The 15784-nt window shown below is 39.4% G+C and overlaps 1 protein-coding gene across 3 annotated transcripts in view; it reads right to left on the bottom strand.

Moving 5' to 3' along the window:
• The window catches only part of RHOA (ras homolog family member A), a 50662-nt gene that overhangs the window by 29860 nt on the left and 5018 nt on the right, over positions 1-15784 (bottom strand). The window lies entirely within an intron of this gene.

The following is a 15784-nucleotide window of genomic DNA, read 5'->3' as shown; positions in this document are numbered from 1 at the left end:
CTAGAGTAGGAAATAGCAACCCATTCCAGTATTCTTGCCTGGAAAATTCCTTGGACAGAGGAACAGAAGAACCTGGCGGCCTATAGTCCATGGGGTCGCAAAGAGTCAGACACAAATAAGACTCCTCCTACTGACTGAAAGCTAACTTAGACCAGGGACAGTTTTATTCATTTTTAGATGACCAAGGCCAAGCCAGACACTAGTAGGCTCTCCAAGTGTTTGCTGAATGAATGAACGAAAGCCACCATATAATTTAGCACATGGGCTGCTACACAAGAGAAATAAAAACTTGACTTCAACCCGACTTTGAAAGGAAGTACTAGTGAAGCTCTCCTCAACATGCTTAAGTAAGACTTCTCTCATATCTAAATTATTCATAAGCAGGAAGGAAGTCAAAGACTTCAACAATAGTTATCAACTGGAATACAAAAACAATGAAAAAATATGTTCAGGGAAGCAGAGTCATTGCCTGAAGCATGAATATGAGACAGAATGTTTGGTTTGCATTTACTCCCAAAACTGGTACTGTTACACTTTCAACACCCAACATGATAGCCACAGTCACATGTGACTAATTTTAATATTTTAATTAAATTGAAAAACTCACTTTGGTCACACTGGCCACATGTCAAACGCTCATCAGCCACATATGAGTACTGTATGAACAGACCAATACACAATATATCCATCATCACAGAAAGTCTACTAGACACAATGATTCTAAACAATTCTCCCATGGCTATTTGGTAGACACAAGATTCTTATTCAGTGTTCTGTATTTTTGCATGCTACAAGGATAATTTCATGTTACAGATTTTTCTGGAAAACATTACAGAAAAAGCATCAGGTCATTTAAAGATAAATTCTAGAAGGCACTCCCATCCAATCCCCAGTTAGTTACTCTTACATCCTTTAGTACCTACACTCTTACTACTGCAGCACAATGGTATCACCTCCCTGCCAGATCCAGTGGCCTTATCTCAATTCTTATTTCCCTTACCTTTGATCAGTCTAACCCAAACCGATAGTTTTCTATGGGCCATTCTCTATTGTAGGTGTTAGAGAGCAGACTTATTGAAAAACACCCTTACAGAAAACAAGACAGTAACTAAACGTTTAAGAGAAGCGTTATGCTCTCTGGTTTAAATGGAGAGAAAAGCAAGCAATTCTGCCAGAGGGCTTCACAAAATGTAACATCTGACCTGACCTGGAAGAATGAGGATTAGTCCCCTGGGAGGAGCTGAGACGAGAGGTGGTGGCTCAGGAATACTTTCTAACATGAGGGAACAGCCTGAGCAAATGACCTTAAACTAAAGCAGTCAGAGAGGAGACAATAAAGCTGCAAAGATGAGTGATGGTTCGACTTAAAGGTCCAGAATGTCATTTACGGCAACCTGACTTCTACTCTGTAAAAAGAGAAAACCAATGGAATGGCACCATCAGATCTGTGACTAACAAAGAGAGCCTTTCAACAGCATGAGAAACAGGTAGGAGGTGAAATGAGGGTAGAAACAAGAAGACCATGGTGAGGGTCTGGAGTGCTTTTTTCCTAACCCTACGCACATTTTCTCCCAACCTGATGAAAATGGTACTCAGACTAAGTTCTAATTACAGGTAAAAACAGCACAGCCTTCAAGTGTGTGCAATAGGGAGAGACAGTGATCTATCTACCCACAGAGATTGCTGCCAACATGAAAGAGGTGGACATGAGGAAGTCAGATTTTTGAGCAGAGAAGTCAGAAAGCTATGACAGAACCAGCACCAAGAGAAAAAGCATTTCAAGGAAATGCTCCATATTATACAACTAGCAAAAAGGGCACAGACACAGCCATTGGGTCTTCAGCAGCAAAGGGGTAAAAACCTCTCAACTGGCCAAAGGTGAGGATTACATTGGCCGCACTGTGGTAGATGGAGATGAGGGCGCTGAGGAAGGTAGGATAAAATGCTCTTTCAAGTTAGAAAATACATGTTACAGTATGGACGAACCTTAAAAACTTTATGCTAAATAAAGGAAGCCAGTCACTAAAGACCAAATATTATGTGGTTCCACTTGAAATGTCCAGGACAGGCAAATCTACAGAGATGTGGTTGCCTAAGGTTGGGGACTAGTGATAGGGGAACTGGAAAATGACAGCTGGAGAGTACAGGAGTTTCTTTTCAGGCTGATGAAAGTGTTCTAAAGTTGACTCCACAAATAAACGAATATACTAAAACACACAGACTTATATACACCTTTAACGGGTAAACTGTATGGCATGTGAATTATATCTCAATAAAACTGTTGCCAGCAAGTGGGAAGAAAAGTCTGCAAAGTGTGGCAGACCCTGCTCAGTGCTTCCCTCAAATCAGTCATTTTCTTTCCTGGTCAAATGGCTACCAACAATAAAAACTACATTCCCCGCCTCTGTGGCTGCTAGGTGGGGTATGAAGGTCTCATCAATAGACTGAATGTAGAACTGATGCAGGGGAGGGGAAAACTACTAAAGCAGAGTTCTGAGGAGATCAGAGGGGACTAGCACACAAGCGGCGGCTAGTCCTGGAAATGAACTATGGACTCCCAAAGGACCACGCCACGGGAACAGAGGAGGAAGCAGCCCCTGACAGCCAAGTGTAGGTAAGTAGGTGTAGTGGTGGACTCTTCTAATTGCTTCCATTTTCTCAATTAAGGAAGAGGCAAGATCACTGGCTGACAGTGAGGCTGGAAAAGGGAAAACAGGTTTGAGCTAAGGAGGTAGTGCCATATTGTCCTGAAAATAAAATAAATGGACTAAGGAATCTTAGTGGGATGGCTAGTCACTGTTTAACTTAGGAAAGAGCCACTTTTGAGGTTATGGATCCTGAGTTCAAAATGAGACCAGTCAGCATATCTTTCTCCTGCTCCTGACAATCAGTGAAAGGGTAGAATAAATGAAGAGGTGGATTCAACCAGGGCCGAGGTTTTGCCAGATAAGATGAAGTGAGAAAGGATATGAGTTAAAAATATATAAAAGGAGGTGACTACAGTGAACTATGAACTCTGAGGAGGAAATTGGGAAGTGAAGAAGATTGAAGGGCAGTAAAAGGGTAGTAAGATCAATGGACTATAAACCCCAGTGGAACTGAAGGATTTCAGTATCTGAGTAGTAAAGGGATTAAGCCATTAAAAGAACACACTATTAATGGAGACAGCAACTTCTCTCTAGGGTTATTGGCAATATTAGAATTTAAACTGCATATATTGGGAATTCCCTGGAAGTTCAGTGGTCAGGACTCCACATTTCCACTGCAGGTGACATGGGTTCGATCTCTGGTCAGAGAACTAAGATCCTGCACACCTCAAGGGGTGGCCAAAATAAGTAAATAATAAACTGCATATACACTGCTTGAACCAGCCAATTCTACTTATAAGAATTTATCTCATAAATATATTCACATGGATGTAAATACTTATGTTCAAGAATGTCTACTTCAGCAATAGCTTTATTATTAATATATTAACAGAATATTAGAAACAACTTAGGGGTCCCTTTTGAGGACTGATTTAAGTATCCATACAATGGCATATGGTATGGACCTAACAGAAGCAGAAGATATTAAGAAGTGATGGCAAGAATACACAGAAGAACTGTACAAAAAAGATCTTCATGACTCAGATAATCACGATGGTGTGATCACTGACCTAGAGCCAGACATTCTGGAATGTGAAGTCAAGTGGGCCTTAGAAAGCATCACTATGAACAAAGCTAGTGGAGGTGATGGAATTCCAGTTGAGCTATTCCAAATCCTGAAAGATGATGCTGTGAAAGTGCTGCACTCAATATGTCAGCAAATTTGGAAAACTCAGCAGTGGCCACAGGACTGAAAAAGGTCAGTTTTCATTCCAATCCCAAAGAAAGGCAATGCCAAAGAATGCTCAAACTACCACACAATTGCACTCATCTCACACGCTAGTAAAGTAATGCTCAAAATTCTCCAAGCCAGGCTTCAGCAATATGTGAACTGTGAACTTCCTGATGTTCAAGCTGGTTTTAGAAAAGGCAGAGGAACCAGAGATCAAATTGCTGGATCATGATCAAACATCCGATGGATCATGGAAAAAGCAAGAGAGTTTCAGAAAAACATCTATTTCTGCTTTATTGACTATGCCAAAGCCTTTGACTGCGTGGATCACAATAAACTGTGGAAAATTCTGAAAGAGATGGGAATACCAGACCACCTGATCTGCCTCTTGAGAAATTTGTATGCAGGTCAGGAAGCAACAGTTAGAACTGGACATGGAACAACAGACTGGTTCCAAATAGGAAAAGGAGTACATCAACGCTGTATATTGTCACCCTGCTTATTTCACTTCTATGCAGAGTACATCATGAGAAACGCTGGACTGGAGGAAGCACAAGCTGGAATCAAGATTGCTGGGAGAAATATCAATAACCTCAGATATGCAGATGACACCACCCTTATGGCAGAAAGTGAAGAGGAACTAAAAAGCCTCTTGATGAAAGTGAAAGTGGAGAGTGAAAAAGTTGGCTTAAAGCTCAACATTCAGAAAACGAAGATCATGGCATCCAGTCCAGTCACTTCATGGGAAACAGATGGGGAAACAGTGGAAACAGTGTCAGACTTTCTTTTTTTGGGCTCCAAAATCACTGCAGATGGTGACTGCAGCCATGAAATTAAAAGACGCTTACTCCCTGGAAGGAAAGTTATGACCAACCTAGATAGCATATTCAAAAGCAGAGACATTACTTTGCCAACAAAGGTCCATCTAGTCAAGGCTATGGTTTTTCCTGTGGTCATGTATGGATGTGAGAGTTGGCCTGTGAAGAAGGCTGAGAGCTGAAGAATTGATGCTTTTGAACTGTGGTGTTGGAGAAGACTCTTGAGAGTCCCTTGGACTGCAAGGAGATCCAACCAGTCCATTCTGAAGGAGATCAGCCCTGGGATTTCTTTGGAAGGAATGATGCTGAAGCTGAAACTCCAGTACTTTGGCTACCTCATGAGAAGAGTTGACTCATTGGAAAAGACTCTGATGCTGGGAGGGATTGGGGGCAGGAGGAGAAGGGGATGACAGAGGATGAGATGACTGGATGGCATCACTGACTCGATGGACCTGAGTCTGAGTGAACTCCGGGAGTTGGTGATGGACAGGGAGGCCTGGCATGCTGCGATTCATGGGGTCACAAAGAGTCGGACACAACTGAGCGACTGAACTGACTGAAGTGACTGAGAATGGCATATTATACAACCATTACTGTTAATGACTGATCTCAAAGATAAGACTAAATTTAAAAAAATAAGATATTAAGTATTTACAGTCATGCCATTGTGTATTAGTGGGATGTACAGATATACAGAACAGAACCTGGCAGAGAGACACAATTAACATTCACCAGAGACAATGAACACTGGTATATACACAGACTTTCTCTCAAAAAATACACAAGAAATTCTTAATGGTTGCTTCTAGTAACTATACATCCTTTTGCATCGTCTCAATCTATAAAATGTATGGTTTTTCCAGTAGTCATGTACAGATGTGAGTTGGACCATAAAGAAGGCTGAGAATTGACGCTTTTCAACTGTGGTGCTGAAGAAGACTCTTTTTTGAAGAAGAAGAAGAAGAAGACTCTTGAGAGAGCAAGGAGATCATATCAGTCAACCCTGAACATTCTTTGGAAGGACTGATGATGAAGCTCCAATACTTTGGCCATCTGTTATGAAGAGCCGACTCACCAGAAAAGACCCTGACGCTGGGAAGTATTGAGGGCAGGAGGAGAACAGGGCGACAGAGGATGAGATAGTTGGATGGCATCACGGACTCAATGGACATGAGTTTGAACAAACTCCAGGAGACAGTGAAGGACGGGGAAGTCTGGCATGCTGCAGTCCATGGGGTTGCAAAGAGTCGGACACAACTTAGCAACTGAACAACATGAAATGTATGTACTATGTTTTTTAAAATGATTAATGAATTTTAGTATTGACTGACTTGGAAAGGTCTAGGTAGTATATTAGGCAAAAAGGGCGGGGGGCAAAGCAGCACATGTGTAAGACACCATCTTGGAATCTGATTTCCTGTATATTGAATCTAACAAGTATATTGCTCCCCTCTCACTTAACTTCCCTAGGCTAACCAACACTGTCCACCCTCTCTTCCCTACAAGGAGGTAAAACAAGATTATCTGTGTTCAAGCAGTTGAACACTGCCAAGGGCTGATTCACACTACTCATAACACTCCTCTTATCTCCTTTTAGGCCAAGTTACGCCCTCCCCAGAGATGACACCCTGGCTACTCCAGCACAAATTCTTCTTTAACTTCAAACTCTTACAGCTATTTCCCAAACGACTGTGTAAGCTTGCATCACTTGATGCGCTGCACTGATAGAGAAGGCTTCTGGAATCAGGTGCCTAGGGTACAAAGCAACTGTCAATCTCTGAGTAAGTTACTCAACTCCTCTGATCTACTTCCTCATCTGGCAATGGGGAAAATAATGGCTCTTACCCTCATAAGATAGTGCTAATTACTCAGTTAACACAAGAAACTACTTAGAATAAACAAGACCTAGCACACAACAGCCAATGCTTCACTATTGGATACTATTATTTGTAAGCTACAATTTAAAAGAAAAAATAAAGACTACATAGTCAGCCCCGCTCTACAGTCCCCCTCTATCTATATGTTCTTCATCTATGGATCCAAAATATTCTGGGGGGGGGGGGGGGGGAATCCAAAAAGTTCCAAAAAGCAAATTTGAATTTGCCATATGCCTCCAACTATTTATACATCATTTACATTGAATTTGTGCTTCCCTCATAGCTCAGTCGGTGATAACACTGAATTTATGTCTACAGCTGACCCTTGAACAACACAAGCTTAAACTCCCCAAGTCCACCTATACTTGGCTCTTCAATAAATACGATACCACCACACGACCTATGGTTGGCTGAATGCAACTAACTGGGACTTAAGTATCCAGATTTTGGTATTCAGGTCAGGTCCTGAAACCAATCCCCATGTAAACTAAGGAACAAGTATTTACACTGTGTTAGGTATTATAAGTATTGGAGAAGGAAATGGCAACCCACTCCAGTGTTCTTGCCTGGAGAATCCCAGGGACAGGGGAGCCTGGTGGGCTTCCGTCTATGGGGTCGCACAGAGTCGGACACGACTGAAGCGACGCAGCAGCAGCAGCAGGTATTATAAGTAATCTACAGATGATTTAGAGTATATGGAAGGATGTGCACAGGTTATATACAGATGCTATACCACTTTATATAAGGGATATAAGCATCTACAGGTTTTGGTATCTGTGAGAAGCCTGGAGTCAAATCTGTGAGGGATAACCATCTTCATTTCTATATTCCCTACAATCCCTAGCAAGGTCAAAAATATTACTGAACAGAAATGTGTTCACCAAATGAATTAATAAGAAACGTAGCCTTCCTAAGTTCATAGATAGAAATGACTTGGTATAAGAAAGGGTTAATTTTCTAACTTTTTGAAAGGAAACTTTCAAAAGCCCAAGTTACTAAAAATAGACATTACGCTTCAAATTTACTTCCTCTTAGTTACTTGCCTGCTTTCCTGAATTAGTCTTAAGTCTCATTCTTTAAGTAGGAAGTTATTTCTTTTCAAACAAGACTTATAATTAACAAACCACTGTATATAAAAACTCTGTAGCTAGCCCCTACATTCGTGCATGAAACAACACCGTAAAAGGAGAAAAAAGGGCTAAATGTCTATCTTACCACATGAGGTATGGCAAAAGGCCTTTAGCAAAAGCCCAATGCTCTGGTAATATTTTAGGGGGCATCAGTGTTCAACCAGGATGAAGAGATTCATTATAGGGGATCAGAAATAATTTGTTAATAATAGCTAAAATACTGAAGATACAAGAAATTTATTTTTTCCATAAATTAAAGCAGAGTCAAGGTTACCTGAATATAGTGGTGTTTTTTCCCCTAAAATGAAAAATTTCCTAATTCAGTACATGTTTTAAGGCCCATAAGCATTCCCTCCTTGCATTCTATTGAGTCCTTCCAAGCAGAAGGGGAAAAGGCCTGGAAACTGTGCATCTCCACTGTTATGTTACCTTATGAATAATCCTGATAATTCACTGTAGTTGGAGGAAGGTGTAATCACTTGCACTTTAACCCTTCCACCATCCACAGATTCAGGAAGGGGACAGCTGACACAAGCTCTCAGCATTCCAGTGATTCTGATCCACCACCCTTCCCAACCCAAAACACTCTCATCAATGTTATTTGATCAAACATTATTTTGGGGGTTCAACATCAGAGTCCCATCCTGGGTGTGTCTCACAAGCATTCAGCATCTACTATATGGACTACTACATAAAATGAGAAATATTCACTACATGGACAGGTCCCACCCAGACTAGCCAAAGAAAAGGTTCTTCGAGAAATTAATTTCCAGTTATGGGAAGCAACTGAGTAGAAAAAAGGCAGTTTACAGTAGCGGTAAAGGAGCTACATTACCTGGAAGTTATCTTACTAGCTTTGTGCCCCTTTACAATTTCCTTATCTGTCAAGTGAAGAATGGAACCTTCCAAACAGGACTATCATAAAGATTAAATAATATATTATACAAAAAGAGCTTCCATATATGGAAAATAGGTCAATGTTCAATAAATGTGTGTCATTATTATTTAGGTCTTATTTTATACAAACGGCAACTCTGTACCTTCAAATTCTATCTGTCCAGAATTTGAAGAACAGTTTATAACATGGCCTGATCTGAAAGGAATATTTTTCCTAAAATGAAACTTTTACCAGCTCAGCAAATAATTATTTTTCCAAAGTGCATATCCCATCCATACTTCATCCTGCATTCTCCTTTCCCATTAAAGAAAAAGACTTAGCTTTTCCCTCACTGCCAAGAACTACAGATCCACAATTCTTCAACCAACAGTCTTGGGGTTAGATATTTCTAGATTCAGAATTGTTCATATTTAGAAAGGCAGTATGGTACAAATGCCAAATATTCTGTAACACACACACTGGGTTAACAGTTCTTCAGTAAAATAAATCAACAATCACACCAAGTTGGATGAAGACTATACAACTTCTCACCAGTTCAGTTTAGGTTTTGCTGTCAAATGAGTCTATGATTTTTATAACTTTCTGAATGGCAATTATGAAATCCTTAACCAATGTCAATCTGCTATAAACACACAATCACATTCCTGTTAATACTTTCTAAGCACCTTTTGTAATGCACTAAAAGTCTGATTTTTCCATGACCAATAACCATGCTGTTATCTCAGGGAAATAGATTGAGCGCCTCCTGATATAAAAACAAAACAGGCTTTAAATTAGTTGAGGAGGGGATTGGCTGAGTTATGACTTCAAGCTAAACTGTAGGGGCAGACAGCAATTTGAATGCTACAATGTAAATTTGCTAAATAATTTTGATAACTTGGTTAGGGACCACACATTTTACAAAATTTTTTTTCTTAGACTCACAGGAAATCTGCCTCTGTGCAGTTTTTAGCAGATAAGGAGCCACCAAAGACTTTTAAGATAATGCTACCAGATTATAATGAATGCATTATATACACAGACATTTATTAGCCAAACATTCATTATAAGCAGGCACAAAACAGTTCTCCAGCCAAGAAAGAGAAGTAGAAATAATTCAACTGAGTAACTGTACTGCTTCTGCTGGATCAAGATCTTTACAATATTTTGGAAAGATAATGAATAAATTTCCATGCAGAGAAAATAATCACAGCTTGAAAAAAAAAATCACTAACTCAGCATACTTGAGAAAATTATTTTACCTCATAATTCTTCAAAGGGATTAGCTGCACAAAAGAAACAGTGATGACTACAGCAAGCTTTCTACAACCTCTCAATCACCCAAGAAATAAAAGCATTTAACACCAGCATAGCTTTGGACATGACTTAATTTTTACTTTTGTACGGCATTCATTATTTTAAACACAGAGGACACAACGGATTAGAAGTTGAGTTCATAAGACTTACCTTGTTAGCATCCCTATGCCTCAATTATGTAATCCAGTTGAAATTTTATATTATTTCTCTAATGAAGTTACAAATCAGTTTTGTACATATTACTATTATAAAACCAAAAACTGTCTAGTCTTTTGGAAACTAAACTTGAAATTTTACAAGGAAAATTTAAGACTCATAGAAATCCTGTGAATTTCATTATGAAGAACAATGATCCTAGTGTACATAATAACTTACCCCCAACTTTATCTAAGTTTTGTCAATGTTAGTTTCTGTAGAAGAGAGTAGTGTCAATTCAAGAGGTGTAAAAAATATTTTGGATGAAATATGGGTACAAAATGTCATATTGCAGATAAGAAAAAACTTCAACTCCCAAACCACTAACATAAAATTATAAAACCCAAAGCATACAACCACCCTCAGCCAAAACAATATCCTGTAATTCAGGATATTAAGCCATGTTTTCTTCACTCTCCCCTGGATGTACATCATCCACCCTTCCCCCACTTAGATAACCTCATACTTAAGGCTAAGTCACTTTCTCTCAGGCCTTCCCTGACCCAATTTAGATCAGGCCCCTTAAGTACTCTGAATCTGTAATATTTCTCTCTACCTCACTCATCACACCCCTCCAAAGTTTCTTCCTGCCAAACTCCAATTAGTTTAAGAATCACATCTCTTATTCATCATTGTTGGACAAGCACAGGCCCAAGCGTGTAATAATTAAGTGTTCAAATAACAAATATGAAAAAATACATTTCACAAAGAAACTTTGTATAACCAATTTGCTGTATGCAAATTTTTAAGAAAATGGTTACAAAAAGATCAGCTGTGTACACCAGTGGTGAGCTACCTTCTAAGACACAGTTGTTGTAATTTAAGAATACAGAAACCCCTCATAAAATCAGGAACTGCAATTATCTATAGAAGGAGTGTTAAAACTCAAATCCTCCCTATGAACTTATTTGTTCTTATTTTAGCCAACTCCGTAATTCTAGCTGGGCAGCAGCTAAGTGCACAGCAGTTTATGAAAATGCATGCGTGAGTGAGAAAGAGGAGTAGCCTATGACAGGGAAGTAGAAAACCCTGTAAATCAGGCTCAGAAATGTAAAATGGGGAGGCAGAGAAGTGTCACTCAAGCCAGGCCAGAGTCCTAAAGCAATTCAACATACTCTAAGGACAGACCTTAAAAATCCTTTAGGAGGAAAGGATTACACAGGAAACCTCATTACACAGGAAAGCGTAAGGCCCAGACACAAAGAGAGAAAAAGATATTCACTATAGGAATAAAACAAGTTGTAAAGCTTAAAGAAGCAAGCTTCAGTTATCCAGAACACGACAATACTATCTTGGTTTAGTATCTCAATTTTTCTATACGAGCCATATTTCCTGTCCTTAAACACACACAAATGAACGTTTACAGGATGCCCTGCAATGCACCATCCTGAAGCAAAGCTATCACAACTATAAAACTGAAAGTAAAAGTCAAAATACAGACTTTCCTTCAGATAGTCCTGAAAGTAACAACCAAACTAGAATCAGATTTTTCTTCAAAGAATAAACCTGGCTGAAAACAAGTGTAGATTTTCATAGTAAGCACTCCCTTCTCCAGTACCCTCCTCCATACTGCTGTTTTGGTCTTTTTGTTAAAATACACATACAAATGAATATAATACAAACTTCTTCCTTAAGTCAGAGGAAGAAACTATGTTTCAATGCAATGGGCAGAAATTGTCTTATCAACAATCTGGTTCACCCATATCTAGGACTGTGCTGAGCACACTGGAAACACCAGTAACTACTTGGGGAAGTAAACTGGAAAACCAGTAACTACTTGGGGAAGTAAACTGAAAACAAATCCATTTATGAACTACACTGGAAACCGGGTGGCAAGGAGGCCCAAACTACCATCTGTCCATTTGCTCAGAATGAGTTTGAGCCTAGTACTATCAGTATTATTTAGCCATCCTGATCAAGCAGTTGCCAAGGGTCAATATCAGTTCAAGAGACCTTGGAGACCAAAAGCAGCAGGCCGAAGGTACATAAGCAGAGAATGACAAAGCCTCCGAAACACTGCCAACAAGGAATCATCCCAGATTTAAATTCTTTGCAGGGTAGGGGGCCAAGAAATACTGGGAGAGAACATACCTCCTGGCTTCCTAATAGGATCATTGTATCACTGACTTCAAAATGTAAATATTTCAGGGTGAACTTTAAATAGATGCACAGAATCAGAATTGGACTTTGTGCAACCTAATTCTCCACTGACATTGTCCCCAAGACAGTGCCTGACTTGAGAAATGACACACAGAGGAAAATGAAGCAAGAGCCCCAAGCTGCTCATGACCTGCTCAGATGTTTCAGCAATGACACTGCATAGCCAGGCACACTGCATTTTGGCCCAAAAATCACTATTCTTCTCAAGTTTCCACAACTAACAAACTGAAAACTCTTCAGGGTCAGGCCTCAACATATATTTTAACAAACAATTTTTTTAGTTGAGGTGAAATTCACATAGTATAAAGTTAACTTTCTAAAAGTGCATAATTCAGTAATGTTTAGTCTATTTGCAATGTTGTGCAACCACCAATTCTATCAAATTCCAAAACATGTTCATTTTCATCACCACCAAAGAAAATCCCATACTCATTAAGAAGTCACTCCTCAGTTTCCCCTCCCTTCAACACCTTACAGCCACCAATTTGCTTTCTGTCTCTATGGATTTATCTATTCTAGACACTTCATATAAATGAAATCATACAATATGTGGCCTTTTGTGTCTGGTTTCTTTTACTTAGCATAATGCTTTCAAGGTTTATCCATACTACAGCATGTATCAGTGCCTCATTTTTAAAAAACAGCTAATAATATTCCATTGTATGTATGTACACTGTTCACCCATTCACCTGTTGATGCACATTTGGATTATTTCCACTCTTTGGCGATTTGAAAAGGACTGCTATGAACATTTATGTACAAGCATTTGTGTACCTGTTTTCAATTCTTTTAGGTATATACCTAGGAATGGAATTGCTGGGTCTCACAGTAATTCTATATTTAGCTATTTAAGGAACTGCCAAACTATTTTCCACAATGTATACTTTCAACTATCTTGTCAAATAATTACCAAGACATATTGTTAAGGGGAAAGAACAGATGTATAACAGTGGGATGTGCATTAGTCTGTATATAAAAAAGGGACAGAGTATGACTAGAAGGATACATATGAAACAGTTACTTGGTTTATATACAGGAAACAGGTACAAAGGTTTTCTCTGAAGTGAGAACCTTGGGAGGCTGAGATGTGAGCAAGGCTTGTTGTTTTCAAGCTCAACCCCTTCTGCTCTGCACTGAACATCCACACTTTACCAACCCGTTTGCCCTAAAATACCTTTAAAGCTCCAACAGAAGCCCGAAGTCTGAGAGAAGGACTGCACAAAGTTTACTATCCTAACCATTTTTCAGCGTACAGTTCAGTGGTATTAAATACTGTCATAATGTTGCACAACCATCACCACAGTGTATCCAGTAACTCTCCATCTTGTAGTCTAAAACTATACCCACTGCACATTAACTGCCCTCCCCCGCTCGACTATTCTTCACCCCTCCCAACCCTTGGCAACCACCATTCCACTTTATCTCTATGGTTCTGACTACTCTAAGTACCTCATATAAGTGGAATCATATAGTATTTGTCTTTTTGTGACTGGCTTATTTCAGTTAGCATGTTCTCAAGGTTCATCTATGTTGTAGCACACTGCAGAATTTCCTTTCATTTTAAGGCTAAATAATACTCCATTGTATGTATATAGCATAGTTTGCTTATCCATTCACTGGCTAGAAGACACTTGTGCTGCTTCCCTGTTTCAGCTCCTATGAATAATGCTACTGTGAACACACCTGTACAAATATCTCAAGACTCTGCTTTTAATTCTTTGGGGTATTAACCCAGAAGTGACATTTCTGGGTCATATGATAATTCTATTTTTTAAGGCCCTTTATACTGTCTTCCCGGAGATGGCAATGGCACCCCACTCCAGTACTCTTGCCTGAAAAATCCCATGGATGGAGGAGCCTGGTAGGCTGCAGTCCATGGGGTCGCTAGGAGTCGGACAGACTGAGTGACTTCACTTTCACTTTTCACTTTCATGCATTGGAGAAGGAAATGGCAACCCACTCCAGTGTTCTTGCCTGGAGAATCCCAGGGACGGGGGAGCCTGGTGGGCTGCCATCTCTGGGGTCGCACAGAGTCGGACACGACTGAAGCGACTTAGCAGTAGCAGCAGCAGCCTTAGGGACTATGGTAAGGATGCAAGGTGAGAACACTTAATTAATGGAAAATAATACTTCTAAAGAGTAAGTATGAAAGATAAATGAAGTTTGCATATAGTTCGTACAGAATAAATGCTTTGCGATTGAAGATTCTTTAGCTACAGTCAGACACATGAATGTGTATGAGTTGGCATGGATTATATATTGTTCAAAACCCCTTCAGTTATAAAAGGCAGTGGCAGCAAGTAATAGAAAAAAATCTCCACCCCATGGATCTACTTTTTTGTCCATTTCTTGGAGAGTGCCATCTCTGCTGCTACTATTTACTGATGCTTAAGAGTAAAACTAAATGATTACATCGTCAGATAAAGGCAGAATCACTACTACAACCCAAGAGTGAATCTAGACAACTTGTGATTAACATGGTTTCATGTTTACCGAACTATTATTCATGATGTCAGTTAACATGTATAAAAATGATGGTGAAACCTAAGTCCAACATACTAACTCCTACAGTTAAACAAACAAAAGACAACAAACGCGTGCTTCTCCTATACGGTCAGGCGGCAGTAAAGAAATTCATATAACTAAGCTTCCTATCAAAATCCTCATCATTTCTGAAAGCAGTCACTATATAAATTCAATGCACTGATATCCTAGAAGAAAAATACACCTGAAGAATCTACCAGAGTTAGAACAAGTATTTCCACCAACGGAGAAAATTAACATGCATTGAGCACTATGCTCTTCACATATTACTTCATCTAAAACTCCTATGAAAGAGAATCTTCATTTCACAGATGTAGGTCCTGAGTTTCAAAGAAATTAAATAATCTGCTTAAAGCCAGATGGATAGCTAGCTAGGCAGGCAGGCAGGTCATCCTTGGCAGAATTCTTTTGTAATTATAGGGCCATCAGCCTTTCCAGTTTAAAAAAAAAAATTCTGATTTAAGCAAACCTACAGAGCAAAAGCATAACCTTACTTTTGTTTTTACCTCAATAATGTAAAAACTGAACTGAGAAAACCCTGAAACATAGTGTGTCCTTTTTTAAAAAGAGGCCATCAATCAAATCACTTTAAAGCATCACTCGAATCTGCTGAAAGGAGAAATTTCAAGCCTCATGGGACTGCAACAGAGCATCATGCCCAGCAGTGCTAGCCTAGCTGTCATCCTACGTCCAGCAGTTGCACTGGCTAATCTCTTGCCATAGGTCATCAGTATTCCCTACTAGAATACAAATGGGCAGTGCTACTAATGTGTTTGTGACCATTAACCCTGGATGTGCTTTCTACTTTCTCATCAGTGATACTGAGAAAAACAGATGAAATGATTCAAAATGTTAACGTTTTTAGGAATAAAGACAGTGTAAAAGAAAGAAAAAACTATCTGAGGGCAAGGACCGCCTTTGTTTTCTTCAAATGTGTCCCAAGACAGCACCTGGCACATAGTAGCTATTGAGGAACTACTTCTTCAATGAATGAAAAATGACAAGCTAGCTTGGCCATTCCTCTTACCATGCTAAGAAGTTCAAAGC

The sequence above is a fragment of the Bubalus kerabau genome, chromosome 20 (assembly GCF_029407905.1).
Source record: "Bubalus kerabau isolate K-KA32 ecotype Philippines breed swamp buffalo chromosome 20, PCC_UOA_SB_1v2, whole genome shotgun sequence".
NCBI classification, from domain to species: domain Eukaryota; kingdom Metazoa; phylum Chordata; class Mammalia; order Artiodactyla; family Bovidae; genus Bubalus; species Bubalus kerabau.
Note: the sequence above shows the minus strand (reverse complement) of the source record. Positions and strands in the feature narration are given on the sequence as shown.